Genomic DNA, 21,269 nt, shown 5'->3' with positions numbered 1-21,269 from the left:
ACAGAGCATGAGAGAAACTTCTCTCATGGGAAAAGGAAGATCCAGTGGTGGAAATCATCCACAGGTTGATGGGAATGTCTCCTGGAATCAGGAGGGAACAGGGAACAGGTTGGAATCGTGGAGGAAAATTGGTCCTGGGTCCTGGGTTTCTTCTTCATGCTTCTTCTTCCTTCTTCTCCATGGGTTTGGGTGGCATTTTGTAATTGGGCAGAAAAGTCCCCATTGCAGCTCTGTGGGATCAGTTATTGGGTTAAAAGGGAAAATAATCCAGGTGTCAGCTCTTAATTGGATAGTTTAGTCTGAAAAGACCTTGGAACAAGAGATTGTGGCCATTTTGTGTCTCCTAATGAAAAGCTGCCCAGCTCACAGCAGTGAGACTGTTTTACTGATCAGAAATAATAAACACTTGAGTCCACATGAACTACTGCCCCAATGCAGACCCAGAGAAACCCACAGCTGGCACTGGCACAGGCTGGGAAGGGAACTTGCCATGAAATGATCCCAAATCTCCGTTTGCAGCCCTGCATTCACCTCCTGGTGCAGCTGGCAGAGGAGGAGGCAGCTCTGTGCTGCAGTCACAACGTGTCAGGAGCACATCCTCAGCCACAAAGCCCATCCTGGAGCCTGTTTGATTTCCTGGCTGCCTTATTTGTTTACAACAATGCTCTTAAAATTGTCTCTCCCATCTGTGTAGTTCCTACTTGTCTGAATGAGAATGAGATATTAAAATGCCATCCAGATGTCTGGATGCATATCAGCATTAACATATTATGCAAATTGTCACCAGGACGGGGGTTTTTTCTCTTCCTTAAACAAAACAATATTTGGAGGTGGAATGTAAAGAAGGGAAGCTGTGAAGGATGACAAGTGAAAAAAAAAAAAAATGCACTGAGCATATTCAGCTGAACTTTTCAATCACTTTGGATGAAAGGGTTATGTACAAAGTGTCCTCAGTTGTTTTCACTGTAAATCTAGAGAAGGACAATTGGATGAAAACAATCTTGAAAAGCAAAACACATAATAAGCAAGGAAACAACACCAAGCCTGAAGAGCTCATAAAATTAATTCAACAAAGGAAAATATAAAAGTTGCCTCTGATCTCATGAGAACAGGACTTTATAAACAACAGAAACAAATATTTGTTGGCTACTGGGCATTTAATTTAAAGAAACCTTTGGCTCTGCCTCTGCAGAACAAGTTAAGTCCATGGAATTAACAGTGCAAGATCATACCTGAGACTTCATTGCTCTAAAAGTAGGAAAATTAAGATCAATATCTTTAATTGAGGTTGGGTTTGAGGGGATCCTTCCAACTCACAATAAACATGGTGTCTCTTGAGTTTCCCCTAACAAAACATAAACCACCAAAAATTTTAGATTCATTATTTGGCTTCAAATATTTTAATTACTCCAAGCTTAAGCTGGATGTCGGGGAAAAAATCAAAATGGAAGCGTAGAAAGCAGGGATAATGGAAAAAGACTTTTGAATGAAGCCACCAACATTATATTTGTCTCAAGGCAACATAAATCAGACTTCAGTTGTGTCTGGCAGGTGTCTGCCTAACCTGTCCTTGCACAGGTCCTACACCATTTACTCCAGTGCCCATCTGGCCTTTGGGCTGGGCATTTCCCTGGTGTTTAACCTGAGTTTCCCTTGCAGTTTCATCACAGGAATTCCTACACCCTCACCGATGGCAGGACACTTGCCAGCCTTCCTCCCACAGAGGACAGGGCTGGAGCTGCTGCTGTGGGGGTTCTGAAAGATCTCCCCACATGTGAAGACATTTCCCCTCTTAGATTAACCCAGCTCCATCCTTCACCCAGCCAGGCTTTCCTCATGCTCCATTTTTTCTGTGATTTTGGCCACATTTCCCCCAGAATTCCCTTCAGTCCAAGGCAGATATTCCAGCTGCAGGGTTAAGTAGCCTTAAAGAATTGCCCCACATTGAAAATGTGCTGTTCCTGCTCATTTATCCTGATTTTCTCTCTGTTTCTCTGTGTTCCCGACCCACCTGCACACATCTTCCCTCCTTCCCCACCCACCTTATCTGCAGAAGGGAGCTTGATATGATTTGTTCTCAGAACATCCATGCTGCTTCTTCTCTTATCATCCTTTATCTTCTGAGTGCTTCCATAGATTGGCTGACTGTTTATCCTGGCATCTTCCTGGGCACAGAGCAGGAAATGATCAGGCTCTTATTCTTCACCATTTTTAACAGCATATTCCTTCATTACTGTCATCTTTTTGTCTAATACCAGAGGCACATTATCTTCCCAGAGAGTGTCTATTATGTGTGTCCCAGGGTTTAATCCACAGAGGGATGGAGAAGAAAGGATTGAATTTCAGCTGCTCCTGAGTGAGGATGACAATCCCAGTGTGCAGGGGATCAATGCTATCACAAAAATTGATCTTTAATAAATAGACTGAGAGTCTGAGTGTATCCTGTAGCAGACAGTGCAGGCAGAGGCACTGTTGTGTTGTGTACATCATGGCAGGGGATATGCACAATCCCATCCTGAAAATAGATTTGATGTCTTTCACTTTCCTGCAGTTCCTGGGCTTCAGCTCCAGAGACTTCTAATGATAATTCTCAACTGCCTTGTGCCCAATGGCACAAGAGAGCAGAAAGAAGGAAATCTATTCCTATAGTTTAGTTCCTTCAGTCTTTAAACCAGGAAAAAAATTGCTGTTCTGAGGATTGCTAAGCAGTCAGAAAATAAATCTGTTTATGGATTATTAATTGCAAAGTAAAAGCTAATTTTGCAATGGGTGAACAAGACCTGCTTTTTGTGTTGGTGTTTTTGGAGTGGCTGAAGGCAGAACTACGAACATTTGTAAACCACCCCTGCATCCTGCTTTACTTTGAATTCCTGAGAGTTATGAACTAACACCAAGAGGATAATTGCATCAAGGGAAATGAAAGATTTGCTGTAATCCGGAGACTGGTTTAGCTAAAGGTGGACAGTTGGTGTTGGAGCAGTGCAATATCTGGATATTTTGTACACCTGAGGTGATATTGTCTGCATCACAAAGCTGTGAATCTGCTCATTTAAGCAGACCTAGTAATAGCAATCATTTTACTGGCATATTAAGAAATATTTAATTTTTTGTTGGCCCTGAGTCCTTCACAATGACTCCCCTCAAGCACATCGGTGAGCTTCAGGTGCACAAAATGTTCCCAACACACTGATTTTAGCTATAAATATTTTCTCTGAAGCTATTTCCTAAATATTTCTCAACTGCTACCTGGGGAGGTAGTATGAGACTTTCTCAATTTACAGCACAACCCATTTGGCTGGAGTTACCATGAGCAGATAAAATATCTGCTGATTTGCTTCCAGGTACCAGTACTTTTCAAGAAGGAATAGTAATAAATCTAGTCAGGAACATTCCACCGAGTAAAAGTGCAGAAATTAGGTTAATACATTATTTATAATGAGTGATTTGCTGAGCTCTATGCAAAGCAGAGGAACATTTTTAACCAGTTAAATCAGATGAGGAGAGGCGAAAGCCGTTGTTTCCCTCGTTTTTCTCATTTTCCTGGCAGACTGTCTTAATTACTTATTAAGCTTTAGCTTTGCCACTTGTCGTGTGGCAGCTGACAATGAAGAGCTGTGCCTGAACAGATGAGCCAACATCTGGCCAGCCCTGGGAGCAGGGGCATTGCTGCCTGCTCTCATCCCCTTTTTCCAGCCACAAACTCCTTTCCTTGAGGTTCTCCTGTCTCCTCTCCCCTCTCATCCCCTTTGTACACGGTTCTAACAAAGGAATTGCAACTGGAGGAGCAGAGTGGAGAACGGATTCTCATTAATCATGCAGGTAGAGCTCGCTGGATAATTCATGGCACATCTCCCTGCCACATGTAGGACTTCAGAAGTGATTAACCAGCAGCTCTTGCTGCTGTCCCACCACATAAGAAAGCGTGGCAATAAAAGAGGATTCAGCTTCACAGCACACCACAGAAGCTTAAATTTCCCTGATAATAACAACATGAGCATGGAAATGGGAGAGATGGGGGAAATATCTCAGGGAAGGAAAAAAAAAAAAGAAAAAGAAGATAAGAAAACAGTTCTTCAAACCTGAAAATAAAAAAGCAGGAGAACATCGTAGCAGGAAATGTAACAAATTTTTTCCAAAGAGAGGCTGCAAGAGAAAACACTCCAATCCCACAAGAAGCAATTAGAAGATCCTGTGGAAATGGTGCATTAAAAAGATGAGTCTCCAAAGGAATGAGCTGCTTTTTCCTCATCTCTTTTTTTTATTGTTGTTCCAATGGAATTCATCTGCCTGCACGCTCTCTCCATTGTTGGAACAGTGCTCTCCCCTTCCAGAGGATTATCTGGCCTCTCTTGTCAGGGGCTGTGAATAAGCAAAAGCTTTCAGGGCTGCTGAAGGGGATGGAGCACGTTTTTATTTCTCTTTGTAGAACACAAAGCCTGTAGGAGGGAAATTGCAAAATATTGTTCCTCTCTAGCAGGCGTTAGAAGCTCTTGGTTTATTTACTCGTCTCCCACCTGAGCCAACCTCCGGCTTCATTTCAATAAATGAGCTCCCACTTCATGGTTTTTATGTGAGGAGTGGGGCAAAGGGAGGAAGGGAAATGAAGGGAAATTGTTTTGTGGAGTGGATTGTGCCTCTCCCTCTTTCTCCCCTTCCTTCCTGGCAGTTTCTCTTGCCTTGCAGAGGGGCTTTGACCTGAAAGAATTTGGGTATCTCAGAAACCAGGGCACTCAGCCCTTGGGTTCAGACATCCAGCACCCTCTAGATCAATTCATGTTGGTTTAAAATGCAACTTCCCATTGCAATTCTCCAGTCCCACTCCCCTGGAATCTGAAAAGGCCTTTGCAGAGCCCTGCAGCCCTCAGTGATTCCTGCTCTTCCTTGTGGGGAACTGAAGGCAGCACAAATCTGAGTTAATGGCTTTTATGATCAATCAGCTCATACCTGTCCTATTAATAATGCAAATGAGATAGGATTATTGAGTTATGAGGAGCTTATACACAAATATTAACCACTAATACATTCATTAAGCTGACTAAAGTATTAATTAGCTTTGATGCTGCTGGATTGCAGACTAGCAGATAGTTTTACCAAGGCCTGCTCAAATTGATTAGAGTGATCCCATGCTGTGCACTGTTTCCACAACAGAATTGATCTTCCTCCTGGGTGAAGACAAACAACATTCTGAACCACATCTGGGGATGTTTGTGACTGAACTTGGTTAGGGAAATCAGGGATGGAAATGTCCTGCTGGACTGGTTTATCTTGGGTGGGATCTTGCTGCAGGTAATCACTTTAAATTCAATGTGTTTGGGCTTAGATGCAGAAGAAAAGCAGAATAAAAGAGTCTCCCATTTCACTGGGTACTGTAGAGATTTAGGTTCATAACTAAATGAGCTTTAAGGTCTCTTCCAACCCAAATCACTTTGGGATTTTTGCTTTCACCCTGGAGAGATGAAGGCAAAAACCCTACAAGGAAAACCATCATCCTAATGAGGTGGACACTGTGGATTTCTCTGCAGGTGAAAATCAGAATAAATTGGTGTTCCCAGCACTCTCACCACAAATTCAATGCAGGCACTGGGTGAGGAGGGTGTAAATATTTATATTACACAGGTTTAATAATCATAATTGTTTTTTGGTGTATCTTTGAAAGTGTCCAAGACAAACCTATGCAACATATTTTAAAGATATCAATGGCCTAAATGCCATGGGGTCATTTCACTGCATGTCTGGAGGGTCAAGAAAGTTCTTCAGGGCTTGATGTGAGATGAAAATTCTCAAAAGGAATATTTTTTGAGATCAAGGAAAATTTCAGTTTCCTCACAGTCTTTCCCCCAACTCTGGATGCTGTTTGTAATATTTTCTCATTTCTCTGACTTCTGAAAGTGCCTTTTCCTTCGCAGCACTTCACTGACAGTGAGTGGCAGTTGTTCATTAACCATTATCTCTTCTAATTTTCTGTGAACTAATTGCAAGGAGCATAAGAAAAGCTATTAGAATAGCAAAGCTCTGAGGGATAAGAGGAGAAAAAGAGCAGGTCAAGATCACTGCAATTTACAGCAATATTTCTTTCAAGAAATGCGGGGGTCTGAAAGTCAATTGTTAAAAAGAAAGCAGAAAGAGACCTGCAAATATCAATTCAAAAATCAATAGAAATGTCCAGTTTGATACAAAGTTTTACAACAATTTCTAGGGAAAATAGTTACCTTATGACATGACAAGCACCTTTATTGCATGGGGTAAATGAGCTAGTAAAAGCAAAAATATTGGGAGCATATTGGAGCAGAGCAGCAGGACAGAAAAACAGGAATGCTCAGGCACAAAGATAACATAGGGGAAAAAAACCCAACCAAAACCAGCCCACAAAAGAAACCCCAGGTGAGGTGATTCTTGCAGTCCAAAGCTGTTTTCTGAAAGAGGGAACAAGCCTGGTAATCAAAAGGCATCATTATCTGGCTAATGTTTCCCAGAATTCGGAAAGAAATAGAAATAAAATTATTAAAACTACCACAGGTTATGAGCACAAAGCAATTCTGCTCCTGTCTGCGTTGATGGGTAACCCCAGCAGGAGATTCCTTACAGCCTGAGCTGCTGATGATTACAAATCATCAGCTTCATTTCTGTAGCACTCGTGGTTAAAATTCACTTTGGATAGCAGTGAATGAGGGTGGTGAAAATTGTAAATTAAAATATCTGCCCGAGCTCTTGTGTCAATACAACTTCAATAGCTCATGAGAAAAAAAGTTAGAAAAACTTTAAGTGAATATTGTGGAAAGAAAAATTTCCATATTTCCCTGTCTTAAAATTCTGACTAATAGGTGGATGTAGCATGAAAAAAAACCAAGAATGATGAAAAAATAGCTGCACTGGTCACATGCAGGCAACAAGTGAGATACAGGAACCCTCATAAATCACACGTAGAGCCCGAGCACAGACGGATTAACAGGTGGTGAAACAACAGCTGACACATCCACTGTGATGGGCAAGAAATATGACCAGGGTGAGGAGTTTGGACAAGCTTTAATTCAGCACAGCACTCTTTGGAAAATGGATGGCTTTTCAAATAACTTGGGAAGGTTTCTGCCCTCCTTTGGTGCCTGCTGGCCCCTGGGGCTGGGAATGAATCCAGAGCCATTGTTGGGACAACAAAGAGTGAGGCTGAGCAGGTGCTGGTGACCACTGGCACCAGTCTGAGATGGTTCCCATGACCAATTATTTAATTACTCAATTAGAGCTGTTCTGACAACACCACCAGCTCAGGAGTTAAAATCACATCAGGGAGAGGATTTATTAGCATGAACAAATCCTCCTGCTCGGGTGGGGGATAGCAGGGAGGGCATTCCTGAGTTCCTGGTGGATGAGAATAAAAAACCCCACCTCAGTTAGCCTTGGAGCGGATGAAGGGCAGGTAAACAGAGCATCAGAGAGATCTGTCATCAGAAGGACACAGCTCTGCCAGCTTGGTAACCTTCAGCACAGAAATGCAGGGTGAGGCAGTTTGAACACAGATTGGAAGAATTATGGGATGAAAAATTAGTTAAATAAATCAGCAGGCGTGCCAGGTGATCCTCTGCAGCAGAGATGGATGTTTCTTTTTTAATTTACCAAAAAGGCACAATCCTTTGGCTTGGACTCCAGGCTCTTGAAGGTCTTTTCAGCCTCAACTTTTCTGATTCTCACAGGCACTGAAAGTTCAAGCAGTCACCTTGGGAAAGAATAAAGTCCTTTTTTTTTGCCCCTACTCCAATGAGTTTATGAAGACTTTGTAGCAGTTGAATTTATGGAAATTTAATAACTTAGAAAGATCCTTGAGAAGCTGATGGTCACCTGGTCCATGGAGGACATTCCAAAGAAGGAATTCCACCCTCCCATGAAATCCATGGGTTGGATCCCTCAGGAATCACAGCTGGGCCATCCTTGCTCTGGTTCAGGCTCACCCACCATGGCCATGTAGCACCCAGTGACTCCAGGGCTTGGTGGCATCAGAACCGAGGCTTTGAGGGCTTTAATTTAAATATTAAAATAATCGAAATACGGAAAATACTGAAATATTTATAATTGAAAAATTGAAAAGCCCACAGTTAAAGTTATTGAAATCCTCCAGGGGGTCTAGCAGGTGGCACTTAAAGTGTATAAAAGTTACTCTTTTGGTGATGCAAGTAATACAGATAAAAATTAATCCAAGAGAAAGGGGTGGGAAATCAGTCTGGGTTATTACAGTTATTTTCCAAGTCCTGCTGCAACTCCACAATCTTATGGAGTTCATTTTATTTTCCACAATCCGTTCATTGTCAATGAAAATCCAGGCGAGCAAATTAAAATAAACCCACGTTATTACTCGGGTTTAATGATTTCCTGCTGGCCCTCTTTAATGTTCAGGACTGCCTTTTTTTTTTAAATACTTACCAGCAAATTTGCTGTCAGTCTTTGGTGTTTTCTGCCCTGGAATGGTCACCTTTTCCTGCCAGGTGAGGCTGGGCACTGCCAGCATGAACAGTTTCTGCCTCTCCTTGAGCTCCTTTGTAGCTCTGTGCAAACATTGTCAGCCCTCAAGTCCTGGAGCAAGGGGAATATTCAGCTCCAGAAATTTCCATTCCAGGTGATGTGAACTTGCTGATTAACTCTGGGAATGAAAAAGAAGTGTCTTAGTGGAGTGCTGAGATGACAGCAAATGAAAATCTGCCCTAAAATACAGGAAAACCTGCGGGAAATTCCAGGTACCTGCTGAGGAAACAGCGTTCTCCTGAGCTGAAATGTTTAAATTAATCTTTTTGACTCTTGCCTTGTTCTTCTGGGGTGGAGAGCACGGGTCCACGTGGTGGCCATGGCACCCAAGTGCCCCTATTAATCTGGATTTTCTGCTGCCTGGCTGCTGGCAGTAAGGACAGTTAACATCCCAATATCACTGCCCCTTCAAGGATACTGAAGAGCACTGGAAGCATTAAGCTCTGAGGTCGGTAATTCACTAATGAGAAAACTGATTCAAAGAGAAATTAGGAGCTGATTCTCTCCTCCAGTGAAGCCAGTGGAAATCACTTTGTGACCATGTGTGCCTTGTGAAAGGTCACACAAGAAATCACAGAAGAATTGGACCTAAATTCCGACCCCTTTTTGCTTGTTCAGCACAAGAATAATTGTTCCTTATCCAGAGCCTGAATCCTTTGTATCTGAATCCCTTTTCCTTAAAGCAGTTCAGAAACATTTCAATAAATTCAGATTTTCTGAGCCTACATTTTCAAGTTCTTGCAAGCAGTTGAACTGCAGTTAAAAAGCTGCTGCTCTGCATTGCTGAGACCTTTCTGAGGGGTTCAGTTTTCCTGAGGACGCTGAGGAAGACACAACTGAATTCTCCAAACTTGCTACTTTGGAGGTTGTGCTCTCCAAGGGGCTGATCCAAAGTGCTCTGCACTCTCAGCAGCCTCGAGGCTCCCTGGGATGTTTTCCCTCTCCCTGGCAGTATTTCCTGCCGTTGCTTTTGTGTTTTCATGCGTTGCTTGTGTGGCTGGAAACGTTTTTATACCAAGAGTGCAGATAAATGCCAGTTCTGCCATCATAATCCACCTGAACACAGGTAAGAAACACGGTGTTGTGTTTATAAATCTGATTCATGCAGGGCCTGGAGCTGCAGTAACTCAGACAGAGGGGAGTTTATGCACAGAATCACCAGAGCATACACAGGATTATTTATCAGCATGGCCTGTGGAGAGAGCTGGCCTGGGGCATTAGCACCCACTTGACAGAACAGGAATAAACATTTCCTGAAAGGACTCTGGAAAGGTTTATCACAAACACAGCTCCGTAATGAACCCATGGAATATTTATGCTGTACATTCCACGTGAAATATGTGAGAGCTGGCCAAGTAAAGCCCTCCCAAAACAAGGCAAGCAGGACACTTTTATAATGGTGATAAAACTGCAGCAGCATTTCTGGACTTTTATGAACCTTATGCTTCCTATCAGTGTTCCTTCAAATTATTTATCACTTAAACAGCATTCCAGCACAATTGAAATGAATGTATTTCCATGGCAGACAGAACAGACTGGAGATTTTCCTCTGCTCTGGGCTTAACAAATTCCAGTGTGCAGTGAGTGGCAAAAGTATTATTCTACTGTGTCATATAAAGGATTATTTCAGATGTTTGAAATAATGCATACAGTTAAAGGTTATGGGAGAATAATGTTAAAGAAATTCATTGTTTCAGGCTTGGCTGGTAATCTGAATGATAAAAAGGTGATGACTGTTACAGCCTTGAAGCATTACAGTCATTTGGCTATGATAATAGTTCTCAGATTTGGTTATGGCCCTAATATGTTACCTGAAAGTTAAAATCAGATTCTCAGCTCTGTTGGCACATAATGATCACTTATTGTCTAGAATGTAATTTCTGAAAGAGAATAAGAGTTGCTCTTGAGGATAAATCCTGGTTTATTTTATGGTTTTCCTTTTTTTCCCCCCTTTTTCAGAAGAGCTAAACATGGAGTTTGTATTTCAGAGAAGGAATCAATTCAGGATCATCATTTCTTGAAATACACTGAGATAAATCTGTCTCCTGCTCCCTGCTTTTATAGCTCTTTGTTCCAAGCAGTTATGGACCATGGGCAGGCAATGTTTCTGCTGCTGGAAGCAATCCCCCAGAGCTGTGAGGGGGCAGAGCTTCAGGCCAGACCCTACAGATGCCCTGGGCTTTGCTTTTGGGCTACTTTAAACACACAAGTGCAGAGGAGCAGCTCAGAGAAACCTGCCCTGGTTCTTGGGCTTGCTCAGTGGAAGGACACAGCTCCAAGGTGAGTTTGCTCTGAGTGAAAGAATCCCAGGATAGTTTGGGTTGAGAGGGACCCTAAATCCCACCCCATGGGTGCCATGGGTTGGGTTGGGATTGACCCCAAATCCCATCCCAGTGCCACCCCTGCCATGGCAGGGACACCTCCCACTGTCCCAGGGGCTCCCAGCCCCAGTGTCCAACCTGGCCTTGGGCACTGCCAGGGATCCAGGGGCAGCCCCAGCTGGGAATTCCAGCCCCTCCCCACCCTCACAGGGAGGAATTCCTGCTTTATATCCCACCTAGCCCTGCCCTGTGGCACTCTGAAGCCATTCCCTGTATGCTGTCCCTCCATTTCCTGCCCTCTCAGCCTTCCCAGAAGTGCAAACCTTCCCCTTCCCTACAGAAACACAGCAGGAGGGAGTCACAGTCACAATTTTCACACTGGGCCTTTGTCCCAGCTCTGTGACAAACAATTCTCACTCTTGTCATAACCCCAGCCCTTCACAGTCCTTAATTCATCGTTTTTAGGATACTCAAATGACAAACTCGCTGCCCGTGGTTACCATTGCAGATGTTCCATTGCAGGTGGAACATCTAAGATTGAGATTTGAGCCACAGCAAGGTCACACAGTGGAGGCCAGATCAGAAAAAAAAGAGATCAATAATTATTTGCATTTTATGTTATAAATGTAGAATAAAATTCAGCAGTAGAAGAGCTGTGAAAGTCAACTGCATTTTTCTGTTTGATTCCCCCTCTGTAGAAAAAGCCCCATCTCCAAGAAGCCCCCAACAACAAACAACCCAAACAATCCTCTCAAAACCCAAGAACCCCCTAAAAATAAAGCCAGAAAAACCCAAAAAGCAAAGAAAACACCCCAAACAAAACAAAACAAAACAAACAAAAAAACAACAAAAAAACCCCCACCAAAACCAAACAAAGCCAAAAAAACCCAACCAGATAAAAAACCAGAAAAAAAAAACCAAAACAAACAAACAAGCAAAAAAACCAACCAACAACACAAAAAAAAATCCACAAAAACCACAACAAAACCCCAAAACAACCCAAGAAATTCATGGAAAAGGACAGAAAGTAATGGGAATAATATTCCAACAAAAGCTGCTTCCAGACAAGCTGAAAAATAAGTGAAACGGTGTCACAATTATTACAATCCAGACTAGAAATTCAGTATTTATTCTATAGTTTGTTTTCTGTTTTGTTTTATGTGGCTGAGAAGTGTTTGATTAAAAAGGGGCTGTGTTTGCAGGGTGTGTTATTCTTTTCTGTATTATTCTTTCCCTTCTATAACTCAGGGTAGCCCAATAAATTTCTTAGCCCAGAATCTTCCTTATGTCCCTGTATTTCTGGAGCTTCACAGGGATGATGATTGGAAATCAAACATTCAGGGGAGATCCTGCAGTTAAGTATTAAACCTGACAGCTTTTATATGGTGAGTGCAATAATTGATTTCATGTTATGCTAACCTGCTCGGCAGGTTAGAGCAGCCAGGAGAGCTCCATTTCATAGAGTAGGCACTGAATTATTATTTTTTTTAAGGTTTTAAAAGCACTGAGTCAATTTACATTTCAATTTTCCTTTCTAAACACTTACATAGATGGAGAATACAGCGGGCAGGAGGAAAAATTCAACCCTGAAATTTCCTCTGAGGAAAAAAAAAAACCCACTGAAGTAGTAAACAAATCAGGAACACGCTGAAAATAAGTCAAATTCTTGAAGGGACTGGTTATATCTTTATTTGCTGTCTTTGTTCTGGTCTGCTGGTGGCACCTTGGGAGTGGAAAAAGTCTGAGAGATTTCTGAGTTTTCAGAGTTCAAAAACCTGACACTCTTTTGAGGAATATGGCACCAAAATCCACTGGCATAATGTCAGTGCTGAAAAATTGTGAAATCACTGACTCTCTTCTTGCTCAGTAAGGGTCCAGGGAAAAGCTGATACTTCCAACATCCTTGGTAATTGTCCTGGATTGCCAAGCAGATTGTATCTGTTTGCCATCTGGATGGCAGCTGGCTTCTGCTCAGTGGGCAGCTTTCCTTATCTCTTCCTAATCACTCCTCTGTCAGGGAGACACCTGCTGATAACAGCTATTGAATGTCCCTGCATGGCTGATAAGAACTACAGCATCCCATTGGGAGATGTGAGCCCAGGGGGAGGAGCCAAGCATTCCTACATGGATACAATCTGAGATTTCAAACATTCCTACCCGGATATAGTCTGAGATTTCAAACATTCGTACCTGGATAGAATCTGGGGATTTCAAACATTCCTACCTGGATAGAATCTGGAGATTTCAAACATTCCTGCCTGGATATAATCTGAGATTTCAAACATTCCTACCTGGATATTAACTGAGATTTCAAACATTCCTACCTGGACAGAATCTGAGATTTCAAACATTCCTACCCGGATATAATCTGGAGATTTCAAACATTCCTACCCGGATAAAATCTGGAGATTTCAAACATTCCTACCTGGATAGAATCTGATATTTCAAACATTCCTATCCAGATATAATCTGGAGATTTCAAACATTCCTACCTGGATAGAATCTGAGATTTCAAACATTTCTACCTGGATATTATCTGAGATTTCAAACATTCCTACCCGGATATAATCTGAGATTTCAAACGTTCCTACCTGGATATAATCTGAGATTTCAAACATTCCCACCTGGATATAATCTGGAGATTCTGGAACACCAGCACAGATTCTGCACTGCATTTCCCAGAGGAACAGCAGCTGCCTCTTCTTCCCCTGGATCTTCAGAGGCAGAGACTGCACCTTTCTCCAGGATCCCTGCTCCAGCAGAACCAGCCCTGGCACTGCAGGAGGGCTGAGCCACAATTCCAATGGTTCTGCTGCCAACAGCCTGACCCACAGGGTGTCAGGCTGGGTTCTGACTCTGGCACTGTTGGTTTAGTTCACTGCATTGTTTATCTTTTTATTTTCTTCATTAAAGTACTGTTATTCTCTGCTCCCATATTTTTTGCCTGAGAGCCCCTTAATTTAAAATTTATAGCAATTCAGAAGGAAGGGGTTTGCATTTTCCATTTCAGGGGAGGCTCCTGCCTTCCTTAGCAGACTCCTGCCTGTCCAAACCAAGACAGTAATGCTCAGACTGGAGTGAGCAGTTTGTTATCGTGCCCCCAAAATGGAAAATAATCTGTGTTCTACACCAGTGCTTTTTTGAGCATATAATAAAGGTGGGATCCACAGAGTGTTGGTGGACATGAAAGTTTTCCAACTTTCCCTCTGCTTCAGATCATCTCAAGCAGTAAGCAGAGGCATTTAATGTGTCTCTTATTTTTCAGGAAGTCCCTAAACTGGAAATAAAGCGCTCTGGGCTGAACTGCCTGTGACTTTCTCTGCTGTTTCCCTTCATTTACACATTTTACCCCAGAACAGGGAGGTTCCTCCTGTGGGCAGCTGCTCCAGGGTTCACATCCTGGTCCCACTCCACATCTCTGTTATGCCAAATGGAAAGTTTTCAACTTCAGGATAAATTGGTGAGAAACCTTTTTTACCCACCCTTAGGGGTTATTGCCATGCCCCAGTGCCTGTTGAGGAACAGAATTTTCAGCAAGGACCTGCTCATGGTCAGAGACTTCTTTTTCCAGGCAGTTTTTGCTGTATTTATGGTGAGAAATGAGTGTCACTTCCTTGCTGCACATTAGGGCTGCTGAGCTGAAGAAAATGGGTATAACTTTTCTCTTAATTCTATAATCTTATTATCCCAGCTCCAATAAAAAGTGATAATGAAATCTGAGGATATTGAGAACTTGGATTTTTTCCATCAAGTTTAACTTGGTATTTTTTTTGAGTGCTGTGGTACTTACCATAGTCCAACTCTTTTTAAGACCATCCAGGGAAACATAAACCCTTGCAGCGAGCCATTTTCTGTCAAAATTACATCTGACCTGCATATTTTTGCAATTCTCTGATGCATTATACAGTCAGATCAGGTTGTTCCTTGACCACTTGTTCACCCCCATCAATTGCATTAGCATTTAACGTGTCAGTTTAAATTACAAAGGTAACAAAGGTTTAGGAAGGTTACAATAGATCCAATCTCATGCAGAAGTGGGGGAAAATAATCTTAAATCATCCTTGCATGGGAGTGTTATTTTTTTCCTCCTGACATACATTTACTCACCTTCTAGAGCTTCACTGGGCAACTTTTTATGGTGAGGACTCCATGGGATCAGCACAGCCTGTCAAAGGAGAGGAGCAGGGATATTTTATTTGAGCTTAGATTGCATCTCCTGTGTCTTTCCTAAATTCCCCTTCTATTCTCCATCCTTTTTCAGGGCTAAATTCCCTCTTTTTCTGTCTCTGGGGAGAGTCTGTTCTTCATTGTGGCTGATCAGTAAATTAGGGCCTATTCTGCAGGCACATAAGAACATCATCAAGGATTGGAGTCTTTTAAATTCTTAATCCTTAGCCTTGAACACAATCAGAGAATCATTAAGGGTGGAAAAGACCTCTAAGCTCATCAAGTCCAACCATCAACCCTAATCCCTGTCCTCAGCTGCCACATCCACATCTTTTCTGAGCACTTCCAGGGATGGGGCCCCACCACTGCCCTGGGTGCTCTGTTCCAATCTCTGACAGCTTCTACATGAGGAAATTTTTCCTGGGATCTCATTTATATCTCCAGGAGGGACAGCAGTGCTTCTCCTCCAGGCACCCATCATCATCCTGTGCTGTGGATTTACCACTTTACCATATCAGGGTTTGAGAGTTATCAATAAAATATCAGCGTGGAATTCCAGTAAATTTAGGGAAAACCTCTTTAAAACAATTTTGTATGTTCAGGAAAAGCTGGAGGTCATGTTGATTTTACCTGGGATTTTATTTATTTCTGAAATGACTTAATAACTCATGGGCAGTGATGTCAGAATTCCCACTGTGGGTTGCCTGAATACAAAATATGACAGAATTCCTCCCACATCCACTCATTCCAACCTTTCTGTGCCCTCCCAGCACCAAGCCAGGCAGCTGAGCAACACAAAAACACTGCATGGCCTTGTGGAAAAATAAATCAGCACATGATGGGCCAGAAATGCCCCTGAGTGAAGAGCTGGAAAAAATACAATCATAAGAGCAAAATTCTGATAACTTATAAATTTATGCATTTATTGATTTATGTATTTCCACAGAAATGTGTGTATTTATAATACACTATGCAGATGTATTTATACATCATGAAGTGCATTACAAATACAGGTATTCCTTTTTTAATAAAGGTGGAACAAAGAGCTGCCAGCAATGTTCACATGCACAAAGCTGCCATCAAATTTGCCTGCATGGAAACTGCAGCTGTAAGGTGTTAAAGCAGCAAAATTAAAAGTAAAGCCAGATTGTGGCTGTTACTGAGCTCGGGAAGCACAATTATCAACTTAAAATAAGCAGATATTTTTAAATTCTTGATTTCAATGTGGCCAGAACATGTTTAAAAGGCCCTAAAACAACAATGCCTGCATCTTACGTTAGAGCAATAGCTAAAGGCTAAAAATACCATTGAAAAAGGAGTTTAAGGAGAGCTCTTTGCTCCACAAGCAGCAGCATTTCCCCGTGCAGCTGTGGCCATGCAGAGTGCTCTGATGGATGGTGTTTAATAAGCAGGAGAGCAGAGCCTGGCCTCCATTTGGCTCTGCTGGGACTGGGATGTGCCCCTTGCCTGTCCCCAGTCGTGCAGCAGCTGGGCTGCCTTCCTGCAGCAGGGGCTCTGGATTGCTCCAATCAGCTAGACAGAACTAGCCAGATATGCAAATATATTTAAATGTATAACTGAGAGACGTGTAGGGTGAGAAGGGCCCTCAAAGCCCCTCCAGTGCCACCCTTGCCATGGCAGGGACACCTCCCACCTCCAGCCCCAGTGTCCAGCCTGGCCTTGGGCACTGCCAGGGATCCAGGGCAGCCCCAGCTATGCCAGACCCTGCCCACCCTCCCAGGGAAGGATTTATTCCAAATATCTCACCTGAATCTACTCTCTGTCCGTTTGAAGCCATTCCCTGTGTCCCATCACTCCATCCTTTTTGAACAGTCTCTCTCCATGTTCCCTGGAGCTCCTTAAGGTCCTGGAGCTCACCCCAAAGCTTCTCCTGTGCAGGTGAACAATCCCAGCTCTCCCAGCAGAGCTGTTCCATGCCTCTGCTCACCTTGGAGAAGTTTCCTCAAGTTCATAAACTTTGGTCCCGATCTTTACAGCCCAGAGAAAAACAAGACAATAACTAACAAGAGCCAAGTACAAGCACATTCAAAAGTTGTGCTACCATATTTTGGCTATGCAGGTGTGAATTTGAAGCAACAAGAACGGCTCTCCCTGGTCAGAAAACTCTTCTAAGAAAGGATGAAGTGCTTCTCCTATTTCAGATAATATCCTGGGATATTTCAAAGGAAAATGAGAATTAAAATAGAGAACAGGCCTTGTGAAATAATCTTGTCAAAACTTGCACCCATGTGCTGTAAAACTTCAGGACTTTTTGATCACTGGTGAACCCAAATCTCTGTCCAGCTTCTTTAAATATCTCCAGCAAATGCACATGGAAAGACTCCTATACCCCCCTTTGAAACTCTAATTCCAACTACTCCTTCTAATATTATATTTTCATAAATAAAATCCCCACTTGTTTCATTTCTTGTGGCATAAACGCAAACACAGCCCCCAGTGCTACCAAAAATAACCCTCAACACCATTTGGTCTGTTTTCCCAATGAATATTTATGACAGCTCAGGTGTCAGAGACTCCTTTCAGCTGAGCAAAGACCTTATTCAGATTTTATTGATGTAGCTCACGATACTCCTGCTCCTGTAGAACACAAGGTCACGCTGAATTTCCATGTCACACTTCATTAAAGTGTGTGCTGGGCACCCTTGGCTCCGGGTGCTCCCTGACCCCAGCACCCTGCAGTCCATGAACATCAGCAAGCCTTTCTCCTGCCACATTTGCAGCATTTTTGCAGAGTCAGCCAATCAATATTGGTAAAAAGAAAAACGACCCAAAAGTTGCCAGCCTGTGATTATCCTTGCAACATTCCCAGCCTGATGGTGCTGTCAGCTCTGGGTGCAGCCTGCACCTGCCTGTGATGGCTTTGAGTCTTTCTTTGGCTTGATTCACAGCAAGAGATTGAAAACAGATCTTTCCTGCCTTATCCAGGGAAATAATCCCGTTTGGAGGGTGTTATCTTTTAAGCAGAACCCATGAAATCATGGATCAGAGAGCTGGGCTTTGAAACTTCCAGCAAAGCTGAGAAATTTACACCAAATGAAAAGGTTTTATTTCAATGACGTGCTCTCCCTTCCCCAAGAAATAAATAAATTAAAGGGGGAAAAAAAGTTTCCTGTATTTCCCATTGCTGCTGTATCCTCAGTGGCCATGGAGTGAGGTGGTGGGTTTGATTTGGCACAATTTATGGGCTGCAATCAAGCTGCCAGCTCAGGAGTTCAGTGCCACTGTCTGTCATCGAGTCAAACTGAGGCTGAGGAACTTCACATCCTGAAATGTGCTGCCCTCCAATTATTGCTGCTTTGGACAGCAAGGCCCCAGCTGAAGGCTGCAGTGTCACCTGGGAGCAGTGCTCACCTTCCTTTGAGGCATTGCTGGCATTTGTCACCATCCTGTTCACCACTGCAGGATCAGAGAGTCCCAAGATCATCAAGTCCAACCTTCAGTCAGATCCCACTAAATCCTATCCCAAAGGGCCACATCCAAAAAACAAAAGTGGTTTTTGAGCTCTTCCAGGACTGGTGCCTCCACCACTGCCCTGGGGAGCCTTCTCCAGGGCCTGGCACTGTGGCAGTGAGGGATCATGGTCTGAGGCACAGGAATTTTTCTGAATACAGGGCAGTAAAGCCATTTATGGGATCACATCCTGGCAGAGCCCATTTATGGGATCTCATCCTGGCAGAGCCCATTTATGGGATCACATCCTTACAGAGCCCATTTATGGGATCTCATCCTGGCATAGCCCATTTATGGGATCACATCCTGGCAGAGCCCATTTATGGGATCACATCCTGGCAGAGCCCATTTATGGGATCTCATCCTGGCAGAGCCCATTTATGGGATCACATCCTTACAGAGCCCATTTATGGGATCTCATCCTTACAGAGCCCATTTATGGGATCACATCCTGGCAGAGCTGCACAAACAGGGCTGCAGGGCTGCAGAAGGGAGCAGCAGCAGTGGCTGAGCTGCTGGGAAGCCCTGCAGGGTGACAGGTGACACTGCAGGGTGACAGGTGACACTGCAGGGCCCAGCAGGTGACACTGCAGGGTGACAGGTGACACTGCAGGGTGGCAGGTGACACTGCAGGGCCCAGCAGGTGACACTGCAGGGCCCAGCAGGTGACACTGCAGGGATCAGCAGTGACACTGCAGGGATCAGCAGGTGACACTGCAGGGATCAGCAGGTGACACTGCAGGGCCCAGCAGGTGACACTGCAGGGTGACAGGTGACACTGCAGGGCCCAGCAGGTGACACTGCAGGGCCCAGCAGGTGACACTGCAGGGATCAGCAGTGACACTGCAGGGTGGCAGGTGACACTGCAGGGACCAGCAGGTGACACTGCAGGGCCCAGCAGGTGACACTGCAGGGATCAGCAGGTGACACTGCAGGGCCCAGCAGGTGACACTGCAGGGCCCAGCCGGTTCCCACGGCCACCACCTGCAGGGCTTTCATCACCTCAGCCCTGTTTACACCGAATTTAGGAACTGAGTGTCCCCAACAAACAACTTCCCTCTCCCTGGTGGCCTCGCAGGGACCTGGGTGGTGTCCTCAGCCCTCCCTGGCAGTGCCACCAGCCTTGGGGCCGTGGTGCCAGCAGGGAGCCTCTGGCTGCTGTCACCCAGCAGGGCCAGCTCACCTGGAGTGAGGAGTGAAAACAAGGCAGAGCTGCTGCTGAGAGCCTGAACCTGCCTTTGCAAGCTCACCTTTTCCAGCTGCAGCATTAATATTTGCTATTTCTCATGTTCTTTGGTGTGATGGCCCAAGTTGTGGTGGTTTGCACCATTTAATTAAAAACAAACATTATAGGATAATCTTCTAAGCCTGTTTCCTCAACCAGACCATGGAGGAAGAACAACATGCAAAAAATCAAACCCCTGTTCCAAGGGGACAAATGGAAATCAAGGTCCTGAGCGGACAATGAGGGGTTTATCTCATCTGTAAGATAAATGTATTTATCAGAAATAACAGCAAACCCAGAAAGGCTTAAGCCCAGCTTAACAGCAGGACCAAAACATTTTGAATTGTGAGGCTGAACAAGAGCAGCTCTCCAGGAGCCACCCTGCAGTGTCTGCCTGGCTGGGGAGAAACTGCAACTCCTACAGAGGGCAGAGCCACGGGTGAGCCCCAAATTCAGAAATTCAGAAATTCAGAAATTCAGAAATTCAGAAATTCAGAAATTCGGTGTAGGGAACAAAGAACCGGCCTGGAGTCAGGAATGGAGCCGGCAAAAGGAAAACCTGGAGAGGATTCTGCTGGAATATGGAATGGAGCTGGCAAAGGGAAAACCCAGAGAGGAATTCTACTGGAATGAGGAATGGAGCTGGCAAAAGGGAAAACACAGAGAGGATTTATGCCAGAGTGAGGAATGGAGTCGGAAAAAGGAAAAATCCAGAGAGGATTCCAGGTGGAGTCTGGAATGGAGCTGGCAAAAGGAGAAACCTGGACCGGATTTCTCCTGGAGCCTGGAATGAAGCTGGCAAAAGGGGAAACTCGGACTGGATTCCAGCTGGAGTCTGGAATGGAGTTGGCAAAAGGGGAAACCCAGAGAGGATTTCAAACAGAGTCCGGAATGGAGTCAGCAAAAGGGAAAACTTTGACCAGGTTTCTCCCAGAGTCTGGAATGGATAAAAAAATGAATGAAATCTTATTATTTTCTTAATGCTACTGGCAATCTGAAGTTCCTGTAGGCTTTATAGAAACTCCTCAAGCTGAAATTCAGCAGAGCTGGTAACCTGATGTCTGGAGAGGCCTGAAGAGTCCAGCTGTAAAATTAGACAACAAATTGAAATATTTTAAGTGATTTGGGATGTCTCCACTGACAGGTGTCTATCAAGTCATCCACAACCTTTTCCTCAAAAAGACCCCTGTGGGTAAAGAAGATTTTTCTTACAAAACATGGAGATTATTGCTCACAATTTTAAAAATTCATCATGTTTCAGGAAAACACAACTCCCCTAACAGAGATCCATTCCTGGCTGAATACATAAACAAGTTTCAAACTGAAATACCTTGTATGGAATTTACTAAATTTGGTGGATTTTATACCTCTTTAATGAACCAACACATAACAGGGTGTGAACCCCCTTAATTCAGTTCCAAGCTGGATTTATTTGCCTTGGGAGATGTACAAATAGAAACTCTGTCAAGCCAAAACATCCCTGGTCCTCCACTCTGTCTCCAGCTGATATCTTTATATTAATTAAAATAATTGGGGAAGGAGATTCAAATAAATAAAACTGCATTTAGAAAAAGGCA

The 21,269-nt window shown here is 43.7% G+C and overlaps 1 long non-coding RNA gene across 1 annotated transcript; it reads right to left on the bottom strand.

Moving 5' to 3' along the window:
• Window positions 1-512: 512 nt before the first annotated feature.
• On the bottom strand, window positions 513-18,077 carry LOC143695036 (uncharacterized). Its single transcript, XR_013183930.1, has 4 exons — window positions 16,764-18,077; window positions 14,937-14,994; window positions 8,410-8,626; window positions 513-2,165 (listed from the first exon to the last, which is right to left on the bottom strand). It is a non-coding gene; the product is annotated as an uncharacterized LOC143695036 (long non-coding RNA).
• Window positions 18,078-21,269: the final 3,192 nt, after the last annotated feature.

Source organism: Agelaius phoeniceus, chromosome 11, assembly GCF_051311805.1.
Source record: "Agelaius phoeniceus isolate bAgePho1 chromosome 11, bAgePho1.hap1, whole genome shotgun sequence".
Classification (NCBI taxonomy): domain Eukaryota; kingdom Metazoa; phylum Chordata; class Aves; order Passeriformes; family Icteridae; genus Agelaius; species Agelaius phoeniceus.
Note: the sequence above shows the minus strand (reverse complement) of the source record. Positions and strands in the feature narration are given on the sequence as shown.